Below are 26680 nucleotides of genomic sequence, written 5' to 3'. Positions count from 1 at the left end.
AAAATTAACCGGGCTTAGTGGTGCTTGCCTGTAGTCCCAGCTACTCTGAAGGCTGAGGCAAGAGAATCCCTTGAATCCTGGAGGCGGAGGTTGCAGTGAGCTGAGATCACATCATTGCACTCCAGCATGGGTGGCAGAGCGAAACTCCATTTCAAAAAAAAAAAAAAAAACACCTCTACCACGAGATTGCTTGGGCTCAAATCTCAGATCAGCCACATATGGCTGTGCAACTTTGGCACATTACTTAACCTCTCTGTTTCCTCACCTATAAAATGGGGAGATTATCATTATACCTACTCAGAGGGTTGTTATGGGCACTTAATATTGGTTCAACCCAGAACAGTACCTGGCACATGTAAGTACTACTTTGGTGTTGGTTATTACCATTTTCCTGGGATAAATAGATTGAACAGAATCTACTCATCTGCATTGCTCCACCAACAGCAGGGAATCACTCGGGTCATGGTTACCACTGCTCTGTTAGTCCCCCAGAATCTTCAGGAATCTTAGGAAGGACTGAGGCAAAGCCAGTGATGCAGTTAATGGAGCCTCTACCACGGAACAAGATTTGTGGCCTTTGATGACAAACCTTGGGCCTGACTTCCTACTGGTTGATGAAGGTAGTCAAAACCTTAAGGAATAGATGTTCTAGAATATCCCCAAGATGAGCCACATGGGGCAGCCATTAGCACTTAACAACAGCAAGCACCTACCGAGTGCTCACATACATAATCTCACTTTGTCCTCCCAAGAGCCTTGTGGGCTATTAGACTCATTTTACCAATGAGTAAATGGAACTCAGAGAAGTAATTGTCCCAAATTCTTGAACCAGTAAGTGGTAGAGGTAGAATTCAAACTTAGGTCTTTAAATCTGAAAACCAATGTCCTCAATCCTGATGTTATAGCTCAACATCCTCAAAGGGTGGTCTTTTAATTCCTAGGATAAGAAGGGGACTTCCTAAGATCCTTTAAGGGATTGGCAAGGTTGAAACTATTTCAGAATAATAATAAGATATGGCTGGGCATCGTGCTGCACATATGTAATCCCAGTTACTCAGGAAGCTGAAGTGGGAGGATTGCTTAAGCCCAGGAGTTTGAGACCAGCCTGGGCAATACAGCGAGACTCCATCTCAAAAAAAAAAAAAAAAAAAAAAAAAAAAGGATATGATTTGCTTTTTTCAATGTGTTGGAATTTGCACTTATGAGGCAAAAACAATGGTAGGTAAAACTGTTGGAGCCTGACCACAAAGGAAGGTTGTAGCTCAGTACTCATTGTATTCATCACCACTCACTCACAGGGGAAGAAAATGCTAGCCTCGCTTAAAAATGTCCCTGATGAAGCCATAAAAAGCCATCAATTTTATTAAATCTCAAACCTTGAGTGCTAGGTTTATACAGTCTGTAACCAAGTGAGAACTATGCATTGAGTACCTCAACCAGAGTGTGCTGGTGGTCTCAAGCAAAGGCATTTGTGCGACTGAGTTGCGAGCTGAACTAGCTGCTTTTTTCCATGAAACACCATATTTACTTGAAAGAATGACAGGTAAATTACGGTTATTCAGGCTTGGGTATTTGGCAGACATTTTCTCAAAAATGAGCTAAGTGAGCCTGTCACTTCAAAGAAAGCAACTGACAGTATTTGTTGCCAAGGATAAAAATTCAAGGTTTCAAGTGATAATTATGATTTTGGAAAACTTGTGTCTGGCCCTGTGAGCCAATATGATTTGTTTTTATACTGTGTAATGAAATGTGCCAACTTTAGAAGACATGCGTAACTCAGTGAAACAATACTTTCCAAATGACCAATGAATGATGGTACAAAGTTATGCCTGGCTAAAAGACCCATTCAACATGTAGGATTAGAAAAATGGATTTTCATGTAGTAGAGCATGAAAAGTTAATACGGTTTCAGATTCCACATTGCAACTAGCCTTTAAGAAACTACCACGTGTCGAGTTTTGGTGTAGTATCAAAGAATATTCATGGTTATTTCAAAGGCTATTAAAATAGTACTCTATTTGTCAAACTTGTGTGAGGCTAGATTTTCATCATATACTTCAACTCTAACAACATTGGGCAACAGATTAAATGCAGAAGTAGATATAAAAATCTATCTCTCTTCTCTTGAGCCAGATATTGAAGAGACTTTCAAAAGTGTAAAAACAATTCTTCTCGCAATTTTTTCTTCTGGAAAATATAGTTACTTTTATTATATAAATTTTTATGTTAACATGAAATTAAGTTTATCATTATTTTCAAATGAATTTTAAAATAAATATTTTATGATTGGGGGTTAATTTCTGATATATGAAATATTAAATAGATATAACTCACATAAACAAAAGTTCAATAATTTGCAGAAGTGTAAAGGAGTCCTGAGACTAAAAAATTTGAGAGGCCTCTGCTACAGTTGTATTTTAATTCTGTTGACTAACTTCAGATGGTTGAGGAGAGAAACTAAGAGAGCTATTTCCATACTTTCATCAGAAGATTTCCTTCTAGTTCTGTCTTTTCTTCTCCAGTGAGAAATGAAACAGTCCCTTGGTGGCTTCTGGTATCTTTTTGACTTCTCTTTAGTTGCAGCTAAGATAAGTCATTGTTCCGTCATCACTGGGACGTAAGAGGCAACATGAGATTTCAGCAGGCACTGAAAGAGACATCTGATTAAAATACAACCCTGCTGGCATAAAGTTGGACAGAGCCTGGAGGATTCATAGCATCTTGTGTCTTTGTTCATGAAAACTGACAAAGCTTAGCTACCACTCCACAAAAAGTTGAGATCTGTGGTGATATTCTTCATATGTGAGATGAAGCAAGTTGTCAAAAAACTGAGATTTTTGACCAAGTTTTTGGTGGATTGGAATTTAAATGTATAAATTATCCACCTTCTAACCTATAATTAAAGACACTGTGGGTAAGGATGGAGAATTTGGGGGAATGGAAGGGTCTAGTGGGCTATCACTGAACAAACATTTCTCTTGGCCATGCCAGGGCTTGGTTCTTGGATATGGAGACATGGGCACTTGAAAGGAGGTTGGGTTATGTGGTCATGAATGTTTTTTTGGCAGGGGAAGTTGTCATGTCACCCTGTCCTAAGTCCATCTTGTTTGGGTGGAACTGACTTCAGCCTAGCAGGACCAGCAAGTGACCTAGGAATGACCTTGAAGATTATCATTAGGCATCTGGAGCTTAGACTAAGGCAGTGGTTCTTGACAGGAACATTTGGTGATGTCTGAGACATTTTTGGAGATCAGGGAAGCACAACCAGATCTAACAGGTGATATCGGGAATGCTGCTAAATACCTTGCAATGCACAGGACAGCCCCTACAACGCAGAATTACCCAGTCCCGAATGTCAAGAGTACCAAGGCTGAGAATTCCTGATCAAAAGGTAAAGGGGGCTGAGTGCGGTGGCTCACGCCTGTGATCCCAGCACTTTGGGAGGCCAAGGTGGGCAGATCACTTGGGGTCAGGAGTTTGAGACCAGCCTGGCCAAAATGGTGAAACCCCGTCTCTACCAAAAATGCAAAAATTGGCCAGGCGTGGTGGCGCAAGCCTGTAGTCCCAGCTACTCTACTCCGGAGGCTGAGGCAGGAGAATCGCTTGAACCCAGGAGGCAGAGGTTACAGTGAGCCGAGATTGCACCACTGCACTCCAGTCTGGGTGACAGAGCAAGACTCCAACTAAATAAATAAATAAAAGGGAAACTGTGGAAGAGTTTTAAGCAGAGGAGCAACAGGATCTAAACTGATGTACGTATGGTATTTTTGTTGTATGTATGGCTGTTGCTTACTTTTTATAAAATAGAGATGGGGATCTTACTATGTTGCCCAGGCTGGTCTTCAACTCCTTGGCTCAAGTGATCCTCCTGCCTTGGACTCCCAAAGTGCTGGGATTACAGACATGAGCCACAGCACCTAGCTAACTGATGACTTTAAAGTGTGGTCAGGTCCTAGGTAGAAACAGATTTTTAAGACATAAGAAGGGAGCAGGAGGTAAACCAGTGGGCTATTGCAATAACTTTAGAGAGAGAAGACTCTAGGAGTATGGAAGGAGGTATGGTCTGGGAAATGCACATTTGGAAATCATCAGTGGTAAGAGGCAGAATCTTGAATGTGAATAAGAGCTTCCAATAAGGCTGTAAAAAATAAGAAAATAGGACCAAAGACAGAGCCTTGGGGGAACATGCATGCATAATAAGTAAAATAATAATAATATCTAACACTGGGCCAGGCGCAGTGCCTCACACCTGTAATCCCAGCACTTCGGGAGGCTGAGGCGGACGGATCACAAGGTCAGGAGATTGAGACCAACCTGGCCAACATGGTGAAATCCCATCTCTATTGAAAACACAAAAATTAGCTGGGTGTGGTGGTGCACGCCTGTAGTCCCAGCTACTTGGGAGGCTGAGGCAGGAGAATCACTTGAACCTGGGAGGTGAAGGTTGCAGCGAGCCGAGATTGCACCACTGCACTCCAGCCTGGCAACAGAGGGAGACTCTGTCTGAAAATAATAATAATAAATAAATAATATCTAACACTGTTTGAGAGTTGATGTGCCAGCTTCTATGCTAAATAACTTACATGATTACATCTGACCCTTTTTTAACAACCCTTAATATCTCCATTTTACAGATTAAAAACCTTAGGCACAGAGAGGTTAAGCAACTGGCCCAAGGTCACACATGGAGCTATTATCTGAGACAGAATTTGACCTCAAATGATATGACTCCATGGCTTTCCTTCTTATCTACCAAGCTGCCTTCTTGAATAGAGAAAAATCTTCCAAAAGGAAAATTACAACTCTTAAGAGTTGAAAGATGAACAAAAGTTAGAGAGATGAAGGGATGGGTTGGTGTTCCAGGAAAAGGGAACAGCAAGTACCAAGGTCTGGATACAGTAATGACTGGAGCAGGGGTGCGGTGAGTGGGGAGAATGGCAAGACTGGAGAAGTAGACAGGGCCCATGTCATGCAGATCTTTGGGAGGCACGGTAAGTAAGACTTTATTCTAGGGGAAACAGAAATTCTACAGAAAGATTAAAATAGAAAATTAAAGATCTGATGTAATCAGGTTTTCATTTTTGAGGCTCATTCTGGCAGAAGTGTGGGACATGGACTAGGGAACAGAAAAGGAATAGTTTTATTTTTATTTTTCTTGAGACAGGGTCTCACTCTGTTGACTGGCTGGAGTGCAGTGATGCAATCTTGGCTTACTGCAGCCTTGACTTCCTGGGCTTAGGCGATCCTCCCACCTCAGCCTCCTGAGTAGCTGGGACTACAGAGGTGCACCACCACACCTGGCTAATTTTATTATTATTATTATTATTATTATTACTTTGTAAAGACAGTATCTCACTATGCTGCCTAGGCTAGTCTTGAACTCCTGGGCTCAAGCAATCCTCCTGCCTCGGCCTCCCAGAGTGCTGGAATTACAAGGGTGACCCAGTTCTCCCAACTGAGGAATATTTGCAGACTGGTTAAGAGACATTAATGCAATAATCCCATAGCAATAATAGAATCCTATATGAGGGAGATGGCAGTAATAATGGACTCATTGGCCATCACTTTGGTAGATGCTTGAAAGCTGGAATCAACTAAATTTCCTGATTGTTGTGTGTAAAGGTAAGAGAGAATGAGCTCAAGAGACATCTGGGTTTCTGCCTTTAACCTTTGGATGGACAGTGATCCCCTTTAGGATGAAAAGTTTTGTGATGAGGAGAGGGTGAATCTGATTTTAAAAGTGTTGAGTTTGCAGCTTCCTTTGTAACACTCAACTGGGGGTGTTACAAGGGCCACTGAATGCACTGCCCTAGAACTCATGAGGGATATCTAGTCTAAATACTTCCATATATATGGATCTATACTTTTTTGATCAGGAAATAGTCAAACATGTACATTCCAACCACTGCTAACTCTAACAGAGGCAACCAGAGAAAGGCCATTAGCTAAGGTTCTGTGTGACAGATGAACTGATGTTAAAAGTCTGAATGCAACATCGGGAGGTCACTGCCAGTCTAATTAGGCACAGATAGAGTTTATTGGGTCGTGGAAAGCCAGTTGCGTGTAACCATCATTTCAACCCCCTCTCCTTCCGTTTCTGACTTGTCATCTGGTTTTGAGTGAACATTAAAGTATCCTTTCATAAATGGTGACCTTTAGAATTTGAAATGCTGGTTTCTGGCTAATTACCATTTCAGCCTTGGGGCTGCTGCTTGAAGCTCTTGACTAGTTTCTAGCCCTGTGCTCTGAACCATAATTTGGAAAAGGGCAATGTTGTTTTCGTCCTTAAAATGCCCATCATTCAGATGAAGGATCATCATTCGTAATTGTGCGACCACACACTGGGGATGAAAAATGTACTAGGTACTGAGCTTATTCTAATAACAAGACGAGACCCCGCCGGGCACAGTGGCTCATGCCTATAATCCCAGCACTTTGGGAGGCTGAGGTGGGTGGATCGCTTGAAGTCAGGAGTTTGAGACCAGCCTGGCCAATATGGTGAAACTCTGTCTCTACTAAAAATACAAAAATTAGCTGGGCATGGTGGTGCATGCCTATAATCCCAGCTACTTGGGAGGTTGAGGCATGAGAATCACTTTAACCTGGGAGGCGGAGGTTGTAGTGAACCGAGATCAAGACTGCACCACTGCACTCCGGCCCGGGTGACAGAGCAAGACTCTGTCAAAAAAACAAAACAAACAAACAAAAACAGATGCAGTTTGTTCTGGAGAATTTGGGAACATTTTGTCTGAGGTCACAACAGAACAGTAATATGGCTGTATAACCTAGAATTCATTCAGTTGGAAGTGACAGAAAACTAAATTCTAATTGACTTAAAAATGGGGAGACAGAAAGAGAGAAAAAGTCCTATAGGCTCATATACTGAAATAATAGAGGTATGGCTATATGCAGGAACCAAATTCACAAGGACACTATATCTCTCACCATTGTTTCCTCTGCTGCTTCTCTGTTGACTCCATTTCGGAGTAATGGATGGGATACTCAGGGATTCAAGATGGGGAACAGCAGCTCCCAGGGCTATATTCTGTTTTGTTGTTTGTTTGTTTGTTTGTTTGAGACAGGGTCTCACTCTGTCACCCAGGCTGGAGTGCAGTAGTAGAGTCTCAGCTCTCTGTAATCTCCACCTCCTGAACTCAAGTGATCCTCCTGCCTCAGCCTCTGGAGTTGCCAGGGAACTACAGACAGGCACCACCATACCCAGCTAATTTTTTTTACTTTCTTTTTTTTGGTAGAGACAGGGGTCTTGCTATGTTGCCCAGGCTGCTGTCCAACTCTTGAGCTCAAGTGATCTGCCCCCTACCTCAGCCTTCCAAAGTGCTAATATTACAGGCACGAGCCACTGTGAACAGGAGGGCTATATTCTTGAACCCAGCACAACAGCATGAGTTTCTTTCCCAGCAGGCAAAGGTCTCAGTGCATTTTATTGGCTTCAATTAGGTCACATGTCCGTTATTGAACCAATCACTGCAGACAAAGGCTGATTGGCTTAGGTCCCAGTCATGTGATTCAATCTTGGAGTGGGAGGGGCATAGATCCCCAAAGATAATTATGATGATAAATGGCAACCATTATTGATCAGTTGCTACATGTTCTAACCAGCGTGAATGCTTTTTTCATGTGCTTCTCACGACAACACGTTGAGATAGGTGCTATTGTCCTCACTCTTTTAATGATGAGGAAAACGAAACTATAACGAGATTAACTAACTTGCTCGGGACCCATAGCCAGTAAACAACAAAACCAAGGTGTAGACAGAGGTGACTGTCACCTTTCCAAAGACCCACAGATGGTAAACAATGGAGCCACTATGCAAATTCAGGCAGGCTTTCACCAGAGTGTAGGCTCTACACTACTACTCTAGGACACCATCCTAAGTTAGGGTAGGGTTACCAGGTGTCCACTGTAACTCAGCAGTTTTCAGTGACAGCAGGCTTTCGAACATGACTTTATTTTTCCTCACAACAACTTTAAAGGAGACCGGACCAGGAAGCATGATCTCCACTTTCCCGTGAGGAAATCGAGGTTCAGGTTGAGTGATTCGCTCTAGGTCAAACATGAATTAAACAGTGGAACAGGGACTAGACTCCTATGCCCGCCTTTTCTGGTCCTGCAGTAATATAGCCTGAGCGCTTAGTGAACGTTTAGCAGGCCACACAGCCTGAAGAGTCACCCTGGGCTTATTGCGGGCTAATCCTCCACCCACACTTATCCGCTTGTGCAGCTTCTTCATTGTTTCTTCTTCTTCTTCTTCTTCTTCTTCTTTTTTTTTTTTTTTGAGACGCAATCTTACACTCAGATAATTTTTGTATATTTAGTAGAAATGGGGTTTCACCATGTTGGCCAGGATAATCTCAATCTCTTGACCTCATGATCCGCCGGCCTCAGCCTCCCAAAGTGCTGGGATTACAGGCATGAGCCACCGCGCCCGGCCTCATTAACTTTCCTTCTGTGATTGTTACAGGTGGACATGACAGTCCCAAGAACGCGGACACCAAGTTGCTCTCAAAAATGTAAACTGTAAATTAAGTTGTTTATGAAACAATTTATCCACATTGAATTTACCTTTTATTAAACTCACACACACACGTATGTATGTGTGTTACATATTTATTTATGTACATATGAACAGATCTATTTCTGAACCTTCTATTCTTTCTTTTAATCTATATTTCTAATTTCTATTTCTGAGATACTACCACACTCATTTGAATTCATGTAGCTTCACAAGATTTTTTTTTTTTTTAAGACGGAGTCTCACTCTGTCGCCCACGCTGGGAGTGCAGTGGCCTGATCTCAGCTCACTGCAACCTCCACCTCCTGGGTTCAAGCAATTCTCCTGCCTCTGCCTTCCGAGTAGCTGGGACTACAGGCATGCACCGCCACTCCTGGCTAATTTTTTGTATTTTTAATAGAGACGAGGTTTCACCGTGTTAGCCGAGATGGTCTCGATCTCCTAACCTTGTGATCTGCTCGCTTTGGCCTCCCAAAGGACTCTTAATACTAGAAGAGCACCTTCTTCTCTGCTATTCTTCTTTACCAAACATCTGAGTTCTTATCATTTGGTTTTGCTAGCAAATATTCTGACTATTCTGTCTCGTTGTAGGATATTGAGATATTAATTTAAAAATGTAATTAACAGGCTTATTTGGGGATGATCGACATCTTTAGGATATTGAGACTTCACATTTAACAACGTAATATATCTCCCATTTATTAAAATCTTCTTTTAGGTTGTTTAGAGAAATCTTAACATTTTCATCATTCAAGCCTATGCTTCGATGTGTACATTATTTCTAGGTAGTGTTTAATGTTTTTTGTTTACTCACATTAATGGGTGGTGTTTTCCAGGATATTTTCTAAGAGCCTGGTATGACTGGTAGGTGAGAAAGCTATTATAGATCTATAGTTATTTATAAGCTGCTGAAACTTTCTTACATAGTTAATTTCATTTGCTTTTCCAGGTAAAACAATCATAACATCTGCAAATAATAGGCAGAATATTTTTGCCTCCACTTTTTTTTTCTTTGACTGAAGTTTAGAGAATAATGTTAAATAATGGTAGTGGTCAAAGACCACCTTGCTTTTAGCTGTAATGGATATCTCATGAACAGTGTTTCTCAAAGTGTGATCACAGATCTGGGTATACATCCCAGAATTTATACAAACCTGGTCATCTGCATTTTAGCAAACTCCTAGGGTGGTTCCTGTCTACACTTAAGTGAATAACTCCTCCAGGTTTTCGCCAAGAAGCATGGTATTCGTTATTGGTTTAGATAGGTTTATCTTTATCATACTATCAAGACTTCTGTCAATGTCTGCTTAACTAACAATTCCCATCAGGTATGGAGATTTACATTTTTTGATAATTATTGAGATTATAAGTTTTATCCTCTTTGGATTATTAACAGGATAAGTTATGTTAATGGCTTTCACATTAGCCTTTCTACCTTTCCCTCTTGTAATAATTCTTTTGGGGCAATTTTGTTTTTGATTGTATAATGCTGAAGTGGATTTGCTAACATACAATTTAGGATTTTTCTATATACTTGTCAATGAAATTTTCTTGTGGTTTGCCTTTTGTGTATTATTTTTGTTAAGGTTTGAAATTTGAGTTGTGGTAACTTGCTGAAATGATTTTCTATGCTCTGACGTAGACTAAATAGCATGGGAATTTTCATATAAAACCCTCTGGGCCTGGGGCCTTTTTGAAAGTAGTTCTTTGACAATTTCTCTCACATCTTATTTGCCTATTTCTTGCCTATTTCTCTCACATCTATTTGCCTTTTTCTAGAGTCATTTTTGTTCATAGAAATGTAAAAATGTTTTAGACTAGGGTTAAATAGTGTGATTGCTTATAATTCGTTGTATTCCAAATCTGTCTTTTTTCTTCTCTATTTTCTCAACTTGTCTCCAACTGCATTTATAATTGGTGTCATTTCTTCCAAGATGGTGCCATTAAGTTGTCTTTCAGTCTTTAACTTTTAGGCTTTGAATTTTCATCTTTTTCATGGGTTTCTTAATGCATTTTTTAAGAATCTTGGAAGAGCCGTTTGAAGGCAGCCAACGAAATGCCATTATGAGCAATACGTTTTTGCTCTTGGGATTTTTTTAACCTAGATTTAAAAATCTCATCTTGTTGAGGTTGGCATGCTTTAATGTGAAGAGGTCCTTCTGGAATCCTAACTACTATCTAGCAAAGTCACTAGACCTTGCAGATAAGTGTCATCTGCCAATGTGATTAACTAGCTTGCCATTTCAGTTCTCAGCAAGTCATTGATAAAATCATTGAAGGGGAAAGGTCGAAGGACATAGCAGTGTGGTAAAGAATTAGCCAAACATCTAGTGGTCTTCCCTTACAAACACAGGAATTACAACTTGGTTTTGTGGGATTCCCATCAAAAAAAAAAAAAAGGAAAAAAAAAAGAATTAGCTGAACATCATCACTATCAGAAGAGACATCAGAATGTGACCTCACCTCAGGTTCACTGAGCTCAATGGAAAACCACATTCCCTAACACAAGCTGAGTAAATGTTGTTCACTCCTGTGATTCACACTCATCAGGACTTACTCTGGGAAGGGCATTGTGCAGGTCTTGGACATGCAAAGCCAAAAAGATGTGGCCCCTCCCCTCAGGGACTTTGAGTATGAGGAAAATCCTTTCTTAGTTATGTGGTCTCCAATATCACAAGATTACCAAAACCATTTTTTAAATAATTACAAACACAGATTGTTAAGGTCCCTCTTCAAAGACTATAAGAGTAACCTGTTTACTGCATCTAGTGAAACTATTCAAAAATAGAAAAATAAGTAATAATACCCCCTACTCTATTCTCACCCTGCCCCAACTCATGCCCTTCCAAAGTAACTATCATTAACTGCTAAATGTGCTTCCTCTTCTATCCTCAAAACATACACACATACATGCCCAGGAGAAGAGGCATCATTTGCTTTTGTTTAAATTGAATCAGAGCCAGACACAATGGCACACAGCTTTAGTCCCAGCTATTTAAGAAGCTGAGGCAGGAGGAGTTCAAGCCTAGCCTGGGTAACATGGTGAGACCCTGTTTCTAAAAATAATAGTAGTAATAAAAGTTTTTCGAAGTGTAAAATAAATAATTATATATCAAATTGAAGATATGTGTATATATATGTGTATATACATGTGTATATATATATGCATATGTGTGTATATATATGTATATATATACATATTATCCTCAATTAGATATATAATTGTGTGTGTGTGTGTATATATGTATACGTGTATATATATATAAAATTAAATTACACTGTCGATATTAGCCTGCCACTTGCTTTTCAATACACCATGGTTATCCTTCTGGTTCTATAGGTACTGAATTTTTTTTTTTTTTTTTTTTTTTTGAGACAGGGTCTCACTTTGTTCCCCAGGCTGGAGAGCAGTGGTGCGATCTCAGCTCAGTGCCACCTGCACCCACTAGGCTTAAGCAATCCTCTCACCTCACTTTCCCAGGTAGCTGGGACCACAGGCACATGCCACCATGCCCTGTATTTTTTTGTAGTTTTGGTAATGATGGGGTCTCCCCATGTTGCCCAGGCTGGTCTTGAACTCCTGAGCTCAAGCAATACCTAACTTGATTTTTTCAATAGCTACATAATGTTCCATAGAATAGAATTACTTCAGTTTATTCAACATGCCTTTGTTCATGGGCATTCATCTTGTTTCCAATTTTTATTGCTGTCATTGTCATTCTTGTCACATGTTCCATGACAACATATGTCCTTATACACTAATGCTTTTATTTTTCTGGCTAGACTACCAAAAGCAATATTGCTGGATCAATAAGGTTATGGGGTTATAATCTTAATAGATATTGACAGGTTATTATCCTAAAGGATTGTAGCAAGGGGAGTGATTATCAGACAAACGTCTTGATTATTAAATGAAGGAGATATATATATATATAATATATAAATTCAAAGATTTTGCTTTGAAAGGAGATCCCCTAGAGTGGATTGGAAGCACAAATAGCAGGCCCAAATTTCAGTCATTCCTAGTACGGTCCCCTGTTGCCATCGCCATGCTGGCCCCCAGAGGACACTGCTCTGAGAATGCTAAAAACAGCAGCAAAGCCATTTATCGAGTTCCACCCAGGTAATATACTAGTACCTTAGGTACATGTCTTCCATCTTACCCTCATGACTGTGTAAGACATAGATGCTATTATCATCCTCATTTTACAAAAGTGGAAACTGAGGCCTAGAACGTTTGTCACTTGCTCAACATGACACAACTAGCAGGTGGTATAGCTGGGATTTGATTCCAGTTCTGCCTGCCTCCAAGACCTACGCTCTTAACGACTGTGTGGGATTTCCCCCAAGGATACCGTCACTGAGACTTTCATTAGAGCCCCAGGTAGGGCCACACCGTGCCTCCTGCCATGAAGGAGGAAGGCTCCTGTGCAAGGTCCTTGCAGCCAGGCTGACCTCTAGGAAGTACCCTCCCTATTCAGAGATAACTGAGTGAGCACATGGGCACCCCAGAACACTATGCATGGCATGCATGCTTGCTCCTGCAGACAACTCAGAAGCTAGCTTTCTTCTCTGTTTTCTCTCTCTCACTCTCTTTTGCTTTCTCAAAACAAACTGAAGCAATTAAGAGACACTGGGAACCCTTGGTTTGGCCTTTCCCCATTCTCTGGTGATAGGCAACAGATACGCATGATTAAAAGACTCTGGGCCATGCCTGGTGACTCACACTTGTAATCCGAGCACTTTGGGAGGCCGAGGTGGGTGGATCATTTGAGGCCAGGAATTCAAGACCAGCCTGGGCAGCATAGTGAAATCCCATCTCTACTAAAAATACAAATATTAGACGGGCATGGTGGCGCTCACCTGTAGTCCCAGCTACTCAGGAGGCTGAGGCATGAGAATCACTTGAACCCAAGAGGCAGAGGTTGCACTGAGCCAAGATCAAGCCACTGCACTGCAGCCGGGGCAACAAAGCAAGACTCTCTCAAAAAAAAAAAAAAAAAAAGAAAGAAAGAAAGAAAGAAAACGTGTAGACTCTGGAGTCAGAATGACCTGGGTAGGAAACCAACTTGTTAAACCCTGAGCAATTTTCCTGAGACTCTCCAAGCCTCATGGTCTCCCTGGCAACAGAACCATCCTACCCAGTGTCTTGTCTTACCTGAGAATGCATCATCATCTCCTTGGGGACAGGTCCATGTCTATGCCTCTTGCCTTACATGTCCTGAGGGAATCCCTGTAACACTAAGCAAAGGTTGATTCTCAATAATTAAATTCAATAGTGTTTTAAAGTAATTGAGGCCAGGTACAGTGGGGTTTTGCCTGTAATCCCAGTACTTTGAGAGGCCGAGGCGAGAGAATTACTTGAGACTAGGAGTTTGAGACCAGCCTGAGCAACATAGTGAACCTGAATCATTTCAAAACATAATTAAATAAACAAAGTAAGTAAGTAAGGTTGAGACCTGAAAAGGGAAGAAAGAACATGAATTCACTTTTATTGAGGACCTACCGTGTTTTAGGCGGTATTCTGGAATTTAATAAACATTAACTCAACTCTTTGAAATAGGTATAATTATTCCCATTGTATAGAAGTGAAAAATGAAACTTGGCAGCATCAGGATAACTTTGCTAGGGTTGCAGAGCTAGAAATGATGGTGATGGCGATGGCGATGATGATGATGATGATGATGATGATGATGATGATGATGATAGCTTACTGTTTACTGAACATCTTCTATGAGTGGCACTATGCGAACAGCTTCACTCGCACTCTCTTATTTGATCCCAACCACAACCCAATAAGTAAGTCCCTTTTATAGATGAGAGACCTGAGGTCCCAAAAGGTTACAAGGGCAATCAGTTAGTAAGTATTAGACCTGGGAATTGAACCCAGATTTTTCTCCTTCCTTAGGAGTATCTCTCATCCTTGCTTTGGAAGTGAAGGCCTTGGTGGCAGTTATTCAAATTTAAACATTCAGCTTCCTGGCCCACTTCTAAATGTGGTGTCATGCAACTGTACAGAAGGCCAGGCCATTGGAAAAAGAAAACAGATTTTATATCTACTGTTTTTTCCCCTTCATCTTCTGGGCTCTGTGGGCAATAGTTTCATGGGAAGATTCTGCATCCTGTCTCATGGCCACACATACTGTCTGTGCTTGGCACAGCCTGCTGTCTCCATGGAACATCTGCGGCTCACTACTAGTGTGAGTGATTCTATTTTCCACACATCCCCAGCTCGTTAGAAAGCAAGGCTCCCATTTGTTGGTGGATGTTTGCAATCTGAAGCTGAAACACTGCAAAATGATGATTGAGCTGATTCACACTAGGAGAGAGTCTGTGACACATAAATACACACACACACACACACACACACACCCCAGACACTTAATTAGTGAGAATTGATCTCTTGCCTGACCCGAAGGGTATGGTGACTTTTTCCATCATGGGGCCATCTGGCTTCTGAGGACAGTTACCCAACCGGAAGCTTTGCATGCAGTGATGGTGGTCTTTCCTGACCAGGGATGCAGCTCAAATGTCCTCTGGGCCACCAATTGAAGTGTCAGCATCTTAAGGAAGCTGTGTTTCTACAAAGGTAGTGAGAAAGCAGAAGTAAACAGCATCCCTCCCAACTGACCCAGGGCTCTGCAGAAAGGAAAGAGCTTCCCCTCTCCTCCTTGATGAATTTGCCTTAGAACTTCCTCAACGTTCCTCTCAGATTTTCCACTTCTGGTCTTTGGCCAAATGCAATCTTTAAAAATACACATTTGGCAAGAATCTGCAAAAAAAAAAAAAGAAAAAAGAAAAAGAAAAAATCCCTTCAGATTGTTATGTGATGGTGGGGAAAAGACACATTTTTTTAAACTCTAAAAAAAGCACCTTAGCATTTTGTAGGCTTTTATAATTCTGAAACAGCTGAAATGCTAAAACTTTCAAGTTGGCAGGATTGAAACTGAAATCTGCAAAGCAGGTTCAATTTGACAGGAGTAGGAGCCTTGCATTTCAGAGGGTTTTGATGAGCTTGTGGGTCTGAGCCATCAACACAATGGGTGGCCACCCACTTGCAGAGAGCCCTTCATGCCTGGGTTTCCATCCCCATTCTAGCTCCCTACGGAGTTCACTCTGAGAGATGCTCCGGGGTAGTCCATGAAGGTATCCCATTTGCCCTCCTAGCTGTGGGTAGCACAGCACAGTCTGTGGCACCAGACTGCCTGGATTTGCAGATCCACTACCTATAGGACTTTATTCACTTAATTCCTGTGTGCCTCAGTTTCCTCATTTGTAAAATGGGGATAATCACTACCTGATAGGATTGCTGTGAAGATCAAGTGAATTCATTCTTATAAAAGGCCCTGGAACAGTATTAAGAATATGAAAAACATTCAGTAATGTTGGCTGTTACTTATTAGCAGAGAAAGCTCAGCTTGGAAGAAAGATTTGGGGCAGTGGCTAAGAACAGCGGGAAGCCCAGTCCTGGAGTATTATAGAGGCTTGGGCCCTAGCAGGGCAGGCATAAGGTTAAGACGAAGACCATCATAGACAGAGAAGACCTACTATATGTCAGAAACTCTACTGTAACACTCAAAGTCAACATTAGTAATTAACATTTTGAATCAACAAACATTTCATATATTTGTGGATTTATAGCCATCTTTTATTTATTTGTTTGTTTATTTGTTTATATCCACCTAGTTCCAGAAAGAATTGGAGAGGGAGTCTAGTTATACAAAATAAGACAAAACAGGATAATTTCTAAATTGGACTAAGAAAGAAAACATGGGAACAGAGCAGAGCCAAGCATGATGCTGAACATGCATATCATAAAGAACTACATCCCTGATAAGGGTAGTTCATAAGGTTGACCGTAAACTGAGCTTCCTTGCAGCCCCTTCACGAAGAGAAGCTTGTTCAATTGCATATTTGCAGTGCTTAGAACACTGGAAAAGTTGGTGGCTAAGCGGACTTGCAGTCAGGCTGACCTGAGCTGGCAAGCAGGCTCCAAGATGTGTCCCTGGAGAAATAACTTAATGTCTCAGAGTTTGAGTGTCTTCACCTCTAATGGGGATAAAATTGTAGTCATGGGTTATATATTTATTTATTTATTTATTTAGATAGAGATGGGGTCTCGTTATGTTCCCCAGACTGGTCTTAAAGTCCTAGGCTCAAGTGTTGCACGTACCTTGGCCTCCCAAAGTGCCGGGATTACAAGTGTGAGCCACTACACCCAGCCTATGGGTTGCTTTTTAGAGTAAAGTGAAAGAATATACGTAAAGTGTTTATCACAGCCTACCTACTTAGCAAGAGTTTGATAAATACTAGATAAAATAAAATTTAGAACATGTAGATACAACTTTCCTTGATACCAAGATCAGATAGGGATGGCTTCCTTCCTAAGAGGATGATGTGTCACATAATAAAATATGGTGTCTCCAATGAAGACAGATGGCAAACTCCCCAAAGCAATAATGCACTGTTTTTGGGAGCATGAAAGAAGGATGGGTTGCATCCTAGCTCTGCCACTTACTAGCCAGGTGACCTTGGGCATGCCACTTCACTCTCCTGGGATGCACATTCTTCTGCTGTAATGGGCAAAATAATAGTACCTCCCTTATAGGGTTCTTATGGAAATCAAATAAGGTTATGGCTGACAAAGCATTTAGCTTAGTTTTGGCATGTAGTTAGCCCTCAATGGCCATGTTGTTGTTGTTGATTACAACACAATTACATGAGTCATCACTGCTGGTCTAGCTTGATCCAGAGGGACACTCAGAATGCCTGGAAGAGCAGGGACCTGCACATCCCGCAACCCTCACTGGATATTGCTCTTCTCAACAATACTTCTGGCAACTACCATATGAAAATGCACTTAAAGACTGTGCGGTCCAACAAACTTTCAAGTGGAGCGATTTTATCCTGCCAATTGAATATGAACCACATAGGTTTAAAAACAAGACAGGGGTGGAAACAATGTTATTGAGAGCAAGAAGACAGCAGGGCGGGGGGCATATAAGGACCTGGGGCTGAATGAAAGGCCACTTCAGGGTTCTTCTTAGAAAAATTTTGTTGGTGGAAGGCAGTTATTATGGGTTGAGTTATTATAGCCAAATGGTTAGAAGCATGATATAGTGAGTCAGGCAGTCCTGGGTTCAAGACCTGCTTCCCCCATTTACTGGCTGTGTGATGTAGGACAAGTTACTTAACTCCTCGTGCCTCAGTTTCCTCATCTGTTAAAGAAAGAGGAGAGAGAAAATAATGGCACCATCTGTGTATGGCTGGGATGAGGATTAAGTGAATTAGTACACGTGAGATGCATCCTACAGGGGCATACAGGAAAGCCAATCTAAGTGTTAGCTGTTAATGTCAAGGTATGAATGGAAGATGAGAAACTGAAGAGAGTATGGGGGTGAAGGAAAGGGTTAAGGAGGATGGAAGTTTGAAGGAAGGCAGAGTGGAGCAAGTTTGTTTTAGGATGAGCCAGTGGGGAGAGACAGAGACTGAGGTAAGTGAGGGGTGGTTATTGACGAGGTAAGGACGTTAGGGTAACAGATGAGACTGGCTTCTGGGCACAGGTGGAGCGGATAACCGGGCAGGCGGAGGAGGAAGGCATTCAGGATGAGCAAGGTGGCAGCTAAGTTTAGCGCTGGAAGGGAGGGATTTGAATATGCATGTACTGTCCCACTGTGCCAAACAGCTCGATTTTTCAATCGTTCCTCAGGGGGAGTCATGAATGGAGAAACAGAGTCAGTAGGAATCCCTGTGTTGAGTGCAGTCTGCCTGTTCCTTCTGGGTTCAGGCCACTGGCTTCCCCAAAGGCCTCTTTAGGAACCCGGAGAAGGACCTTCCTTCCCTTTGTTAAGTGAAATTACATACTGAAGAACATTAGATCAGCAGGGTGCTGGACACTGATTCCTTTTTGACATAAAGACAGCCTAGTCTTCGATCATTGCTTGTAGATGGCTGGAATTGGAAAAAGGTCCATGCTAGTTTCCTTGTATCATCATCCCTGGAGCTCGAATTCCTTCCAGTCCTGCCTTCCTCTTCTCTTCTCTTCTCTTTCTCCTCCTCTCTCTCCCATCCCCTCTACCCAGACTCTCTCCCTCTCCCCTTCTTCCTCTCTACTCCTCTTCTCCGGTTCCCTCTTTATCTCTCTCCCACAAATCTATATTCAGTTTCTGTCTTCCAAAAAGAAAAAGTGAGTAGGAGGACAAATTGTTTAAAAGCAACGCAGCTATTTTAACAAAATGCTTTTTCCTTTGAGTCAGTCCTAAGAAATTTGGGTAAAATCAAAGCCGGAATGAACCAAAAAATTATTCTGAAAAATGACATGGATTAGGGAAAAGAGCCTAAACTCCCCCAGACAGAATGGGGAACAGGAAAGAACCAGAGAGGATGTGAACACCAGTGTGTTGGAAAGAAAACCAAAGGAAGGAATTTGATGAGATTGGAAAGGCAGCAGAGAGAAAATGAGAAGACATTTATCCAATCACTTGAGTCCATTCCGTCACAGACACCTGACTCTTGGGAATATCTGGATGAAAGTTTGTGTAGACATGGTCATTCAGATCTGAGCCACTGAGGACGTGAACTCCCATCTAAGCCAATAAGTTATTGTCCCTTGAATTTCAAGGTCCTAAAGCTGTTAGGAAATTGTTTGAAATCTTATCTGTTGGAAGAGCCAGAAGCTTAGCTCTAGTCTCAGCTCTGCCCCTAACTTACTCCCCACCCTGAAATAAATCATTCCCTTTGCTGGGGAGTGGCACTGTTTTCTTCTTTCCAGAAGGAGAGGATGGGACTAGATGACCTCAACGGTCCTCCAACTCTGATGTTCATCTTCTAGTTCTCTTTAGCCTTGTCCCTCTACTTGGCAGCCAGTGAAGAGCATGGACTTGGGAGCCACACTGCCTACCTTTGAATCTTGCCTCTCCACACCTGGTGGCTGTAAATCTTTGAAGAAACTCCTTCGAGCTCTCAGGGCCCTCAGTTCTCTCATCTGAGAAATGGATAACAGTAAGGTTCTTCTCTTTTCCCCTTCTTATCTAAGAAAGTATGTCAGAATACAATTGAGTGACAATAGAACCTGCCCTCATTTATAAAACTCAAAAGCACATCACTTGCACACTTCAAAACCTACACTAGAAGATTCTTGGGATGCCTTCTACAATTAACAGTTAAATAGCCTGAAACTGAGATTTGATTGTTCTTCTGATCCAGTTCCATTTCAGTTTCAGCTTTCTCAAGCTGAGGACCAGAGAGGCAAATCTATCTGCCGAGCATCAGTCAGCAGATGTTCTCGAAAGAGCCAAGGGACACCCGGCAAGGGGAAATCCTCTCTTCCTCCAAGACCCTGCATCTGGTTTCGGGATTCATATTGGAAATATTATGGGTGAAAAAAAATAAACCTTGAATCTTCTAGACCCACGTATGAACTGTTTATCATTCCAATCCCCTTGCTTTTCGTCTCCATTCATCCTCTTCCTCCAGCCACTTCCTTGGCTGCAAGAAAGTGTTTTCGTAGGGAATTGCTCTCACCTTATCTCCCTTCTGAGAAAATCTGCTGCTTCTGAAATGATGTATTCTTCCCACAAACCTGGCGTTGTGCACCTGATCATAGGTGCAGGCGCAGGAAGGAAAATCTACACAGCAGCAAAATTGCTTCCTTTTGCTTATCTGCAAACTCTTAGCTTAGAGAGGATGCTGGAAGGAGGCACCAGAACGTCTCCCTCCAGGCAGTGAGGACAGTTTCCCCTTGGCTTGGGAATGAGAAATCCCCAAATCAGTCAGCACAAAAGGACACAACACCATTCCTGCTGGCAGCGGAGTCGCCTGTGCCAAGGCCTCAGGGTCCCCAGCCGCTGTTCATTAATGCTGCCCACGGGCTGAGGGAGAAATCTGTTGTTCTGATGGGCAGAAGGTCCAGGTTCCAGTGCAGTGGAGGAGATAATTGTCTTTATAGCCAGGGGATGCTTGGCAAGGAGGTCAAGCGACTTACACACTCCACAGAGTCTAGGTGGATGATGATGATGAAGCCATATTGCCCTTAACTCCCGACAGGAACAAACAAAAGATAATTCAGGGTCTCACTATGTTGCTTAGGCTGGTCTCGAACTCCTGGCCTCAAGCAATCCTCCCACCTATGTCTTCCAAAGTGCTGGGATTACAGGCAAGAGCCACTGTACCCAGTACAAATAGGATATTTTAGAAGAAACATGTTATAGAAAGAACAGGGTTATAGGGGAATGAAATCTGGAACCTTGCCTGCCATAAGAATCTTGTGACAGTTTGTCTAGCAAAATTAGAAAAAGGATTTTTGGTCTGCCTATTTCATAGAGCTACTATGAGAATTAGATGTGATAGTAGGTGTAAAAGGACTTTGAGAATGATATTGCACTTCATTCATTCATTCCTCCTAATGATAGATAGTGAGTACCCACTAGATGTCAAGTACTGCGGATACAGTGGTGTTAGGTAGGCATGGTAACTGCCCTCACATGCATGTTGGGGAGGACTGCCTACAACTGCAGTCTGTGCTTTTAAAGGAATTTTCAGGAGTGTCCCTCAGAGACCAAGTCCCAGACCTCCACCTGCCAGTTGAGCAAGAAGTCCAATCTCTCCCACCTTGGGTCTCTTCATAAGTCTCCAGGTCACTCTGGGCTCTAAGTGGTCAGTCCAGCTTTCTCCAGACTTGTAGCCTGAACTGGAACCCAGATGTGCTTCCTGGAGCTATGGTATGTCAAAACTAATACCGAGATGCTAGCTTCAGAATGGGATTTCATTCTACCAAGTACGTCCCATGTGTACCTACTGGGACAGGGAAACCCCAAATACATTCTCAACTTGCTACTCCTGGTGCTGATGGCAGCTAGATCTCAGTCTCTAGAGACGGTGCAATTTCTACCTAGGTTGTTGTTACTCTTCAATGTGTTAATAATAAAAACAACTGACATTCAATTGTTATTGAGCGATTTTGCAATTTATGGACTAAGTATTATTCTGAGTATGTTTTATACATTAACTCATGTAATCCTTGAAACAACTTTAAGGCCAGGCGTGGTGGCTCATGTCTGTAATCCAAGCACTTTGGGAGGCTGACGAGGGAGGATAACTTGAGCCCAGGAGTTTGAGACCAGCCTGGGCAACATAGTGAGACCTCATCACCACTAAAAATTTAAAAAATTAGCTGAGTGTGGTGGTGCGCACCTATAGTCCCAACTACTCTGGAGGCTGAGGTGGCAGGATTGCTTAGGCCTGGGAGATGGAGGCTGCAGTGAGCTATGTTGTGCCACTGCACTCCAGCCTGGGCTACAGAGGAAGACCCTGTCAAAACAAAACAAAACAAAACAAAACAAACAAACAAACAAATCTCAAAGAGGTATTAGGGTTAGGATTGTCTCCATTTTACAGATGAAAAAACTGAGGTTTAGAGAGGTTAAGAAACCCTCCTGGGTCACAGCTAACAGGCAATAGACCAGGATTTGAACCAGAGCCCTCCCCTTTAGCTACCCTGCTCTACTGCCCATAAGGAGGAGGGCAATTTTGCACAAGGCACATCACACCAGAATAAGACATACAGATCTTTAGATTGAGGTCCAAGTCTGCCCCCAGGATGACAAGGTCAGAAGCCCCCCCAGTGTCCACAAGCTCAGAGTTGTCATTCTCTTTCCGTGACCCGACTCCTGGTCCTTCCTCCTGCCTCCTTCCACCCTCAGGGTGCCCCCACCTAGGGATTTGCATTGCCTGCCCACACCATGAACTAAGTCAGTTTGCTCTGATAGTCTACAACTTTCCATCTTGTTCTCCTTCTGTAAACTTGTCCTCTGAACTTGCAGCTCTTCCAGACCTGCATAGCAACTGTCTTTCTTGCAGAAAACAAAATTAAACTTCTTCCTTACCAGACACCCAGCTGTGCACAAAAAATTAATCAATTACAGTTGAGATTAGAGCTGCAAAGAAGCTGCTCACGGGGCTGTGGCAATACTACCGTTATCTCTGAAGACACTCCCGAACGATTCTCTGGAGAGGAAGGTCTGGGCTTGCTGGGATGTGTGCTCATCCTGCAGATATTTCAGGACTACAGACTCCCTCGTAATACTTTCTTCTCCCTCTTCTCTTAAGTAAAAGTATTAAAGAATTAACCCTCCTCATTCTTTGGCATACGTGACAACTACTACTATGTTTGAATAAGTGAATTAACTTTATATTATAAAACTAGGGTTCTCAAAATACCAGCAAAGGGAGGAGAAAGGGGCTGCTTGATGCCTATGTGAGTTACTGAAGTCACAAGAAGCTGATGCCCTGGGCCAGAAAGGGCTTCATTATCTATGTTGAACCTGCCAGTCATTTTGGGTCTGCAAGTGGAACTGACTTGTAATTGCCCCTCCAACAGGGACAGGAGCTGAGAGTGCAGCCACAAGCAATGAACCTCAGTCCTTGCTGCCCAGGAGGTTCCCTTGTGGGGGTGCTTAAAAATACTGACGTTAGTTGGGCACAGTGGCCTGCACCTGTAATCCCAGCACTTTGGGAGGCCAAGACAGGAGGATTCTTGAGCCCAGGAGTTTGATACCAGCCTGGGCAACAAAGTGAGATCCTGTTTCCACAAAAAATAGAAACAAAAATTATCTGGGCATGGTGTCTCGAGACTCTGCTAGTTGGGAGGCTGAGGCAGGAGGATGGCTTGTGGCCAGGAGTCTGAGGCTGCAGTGAGCTATGATTGTACCACTGCACTCTAGCCTGGGCAGCAGAGCAAAATCCCGTCTCTTAAAAAAAAAAAAAAAAAAAAAAAAAAAAAAAAAAAAAAAAAAAAAAAAAAAAACTGATGTCTGTCCACCTCCTCCAGACCAATTTAAACAAGAATTTTGAGCAGCAGCTTGTTTTGAAGCTGCTCTGGGGATCCTATTGGGCAACTGGGGTGGAAACTGGTGTGCTGCAAGAAGCAGAGCTTCCAAAAACTATAGCCAAACCCCTCTCACCTTAGAACTGCAAACAAGAGAGGACTTAGAACAAGCTGAACAGAGGATGCATCTACCCACCCACCCACCCACCCACTTACTCACTCACCAAGTGTTTGTTGAGAACCTACTACCTGCCAGGCAGGTTGAAGTGTCCTCCAGACTCGACAGCCTGAGCAAACAGAGCTCTTCTGAGCTATAATTTAGGCAGCTTAGCTCTGACATGTTGTAGCCTCTGAAACTCAGACCTCTGAGAGTCATCTAAGAACAGAAGCAGGCTGGGCACGGTGGCTCAAGCCTGTAATCCCAGCACTTTGGGAGGCCGAGGCAGGTGGATCACAAGGTCAGGAGATCAAGACTATCCTGGCTAACACAGTGAAACAATGTCTCTACTAAAACTACAAAAAAAAAAAAAAAAAAAAAGCCGGGCATGGTGGCGGGCGCCTGTAGTCCCAGCTACTCGGGAGGCTGAGGCAGGAGAATGGTGTGAACCCTGGAGGCGGAGCTTGCACTGAGCCCAGATCGCGCCACTGCGCTCCAGCCTGGGCGACAGAACGAGACTTCGTATCAAAAAAAAAAAAAAAAAAACAGCAGAAGCATAAGTGATGGATGGGGAGGAGTGCTGTGGGTAGAAGGTCTCTGCAGTGTTTCAGAATCTCTCCACCCCATGTGAGCCATTTGTTCTGTTTCCTAGACGTGGTCAGCAAGAAAACCCGCACACTATAAAGGATTTTTCTGCATTTTTTTGGTAACCTTGAGACAGAGGAGAAGACTGGATCATTCCCCAAAATTGCTGTCACAGTGGCCTAAATGAGGGTCCGCAGCCTGGGCCTGGAGGCCTGTGTCTTCTTTTCTTTTTCAAAAGATCTCCGTGTGTGTGTGTGTGTGTGTGTGTGTGTGTGTGTGTGTGTGCGTGCGCGCACATGTGTGTGGGTGTGTGCATGTGTGTGTGTGTGTGTGTAATTGCTTTTCTTTTTTTTTTTTTCTTTTCTTTTTTTTTTTGAGATGGAGTCTAGCTCTGTCGTCCAGGCTGGAGTGCAGTGGCACGATCTCGGCTCACTGCAAGCTCTGCCTCCCGGGTTCACGCCATTCTCCTGCCTCAGCCTCCCGAGCAGCTGGGACTGCAGACACCCGCTACCACACTTGGCTAATTTGGTTTTTTTTTTTTTTTTGGTTTGTTTTTTTGTATTTTTAGTAGAGACGGGGTTTCACCATGTTAGCCAGGATGGTCTCGATCTCCTGACCTTGTGATCCACTGGCCTCAGCCTCCCAAAGTGCTGGGATTACAGGCGTGAGCCACCATGCCCAGCCATTTTTCTTTTTTATTACAGAAGCAATGCATTATTCACTATAGAAATTTTAGAAAATTTAAATTAGTTTGAAAGGTACAAGTAATAATTATCTTTATATTCTCTTATCCCAAAGACAAACCCCATCAAATATGTATATTTACATCTTCTATTCTAAGTGATTAGCCCTTGTTTTTAACCAAAATGGGGTGATATTCTACATTTTTTGTAATGTACTTTTTTCTTTACTAAAATACCATGATCATGCTTTCTATATGAGATATTTTACTTCATCACTTAATGATTGGATAATATTTCATGGTATAATTACCACAATTTATGTAGTTAATCCTCAGTTATTGGGTATTTAGTTTGCTCCCAATTAAAAACCACACACACACACACACACACACACACACACACATCATTGTAATTAAATCCTTGCCCACACTCATCATAGTTTTCTAAAACTGAAATTATTTAGTCAGAAGATTATAGTATATTTTAAAATAAACTTTTTATTCTAGAATAGTTTTAGATTTACAGAAAATCTGCAAAGATAATATAGAGTTCCTGCCCACATCCAGTTTCCCCTGTGATTAAGATCTTACATGAAAATGATACATTTGTTCCAACTAATGGACCAGTATTGACACGTTATTATTAACTATATGTCATAGTCTATTCTGATTTCCTGAGTTTCTCCCTAATATCCTTTTTCTGATCCAGGAACCTATATTATGTTTAGTCATCATGTCTCCTTGGGTTCCTCTAGACTGTGATGGTTTTTCAAATTTTCCTTGTTTGTGATGGCTTTGACAGTTTTGAGAAGTGCTAGCTAGATATTCTGTGGAACATCCCTCAATTTGCCTTGGGCTGTTTTGCTCATGATTACATGAGGGTCGATGGGTTTGGGGGAGGAAGTCCACCAAGGTAAAATGTCCTTCTCAACACATCAAATCAAGGACATGCTATCAACATGAGTCACCACTGATGACGTTAGCCTTGATTGCCTGTCTAAAGTTGTGTTTGCCAGGTCTCGCCACTGTAGAGTTACTTTTTTTTTTCCCCCCTTTCCCTATTGTACTCTTTGGAAGGTAGTCATTATGCACAGCCCATACTTAAGGAGTAGGAAATTAGGCTTCACTTCCTTGAGGGGGCTGTGTCTACATAAATTATTTGGGATTCTTCTGTACCAGAAATGTTCCAATTCTCCCCCATATGCTTATTTATGTATTCATTTATTTACATCAGTATGGACTCAGACATTTATTTTATACTTTCAGTTATAATCTAATAATGCATTGTTTATTTTATTGCTCAAATTGTTCCACCTTTGGCACTGGGAATGCTTTCAGCTGCCTCCTGTGTCCCTTTGAAATAACCCCCATCAATTAGTATTTTGAATATATCCTTGCTTTCCAGCACCTCAAGATGCTCCAGGCACATCTTGTACATTCCCTGCCCCAGCCCTAAAAGAAGTCATTTCTGCAAGGATCCTTGGTTCCTTTGACTGGAGAATGATATTAGAAACCAAGATCTGAGTGCTAGGTGTGCTCATTGCTACTGGAATAATGTTGTTCCTGTCAATCAATGGAAAGAGCTTGGAAATCTGTGTACCTATACCAGCCCACACCTATAGACATATTCATAACTATTTCCATATTTATCTACCTGTATCTGTCTTAAGCTAAACATGATTTCATAGCGATGTGTCCAGTGTGAAGACATGTATGAGACTATTCATTCAGTCAAATCCCGTATGACATGGTTCATTCTAGCTTTCTCCCTCCTTGAAGATAGCCATATTTGAACGGTTTTTGAGTTATAGTAACATACTGCCTTCCATGAAATTTGGGAGAGGGGGGAGGGGAAGACAAGTGTGCCCTGAACCTATTTGCTGCCAATCAAGTTTTAAT

General features: G+C 42.2%; 2 protein-coding genes across 6 annotated transcripts in view; one reads left to right on the top strand and one right to left on the bottom strand.

The window, feature by feature from the left end:
* The window catches only part of NDUFAB1 (NADH:ubiquinone oxidoreductase subunit AB1), a 1133838-nt gene that overhangs the window by 689663 nt on the left and 417495 nt on the right, over positions 1 to 26680 (bottom strand). Inside the window, exon 1 of one of the 4 annotated variants that reach the window (XM_050773852.1) lies at positions 25829 to 25832. The exons of the other annotated variants lie outside the window; for them this stretch is intronic. The gene's annotated coding sequence lies outside the window, so the exon portion shown is untranslated. Of the gene's footprint in view, positions 1 to 25828; positions 25833 to 26680 lie in introns of those variants that run through there. 4 annotated transcript variants of the gene reach the window in all.
* The window catches only part of CACNG3 (calcium voltage-gated channel auxiliary subunit gamma 3), a 108763-nt gene that overhangs the window by 18607 nt on the left and 63476 nt on the right, over positions 1 to 26680 (top strand). The gene's annotated exons all lie outside the window — the stretch shown is intronic.

Source organism: Macaca thibetana, chromosome 20 (assembly GCF_024542745.1).
Source record: "Macaca thibetana thibetana isolate TM-01 chromosome 20, ASM2454274v1, whole genome shotgun sequence".
NCBI lineage: Eukaryota > Metazoa > Chordata > Mammalia > Primates > Cercopithecidae > Macaca > Macaca thibetana.
This window is presented reverse-complemented; position numbering and strand designations above follow the sequence as displayed.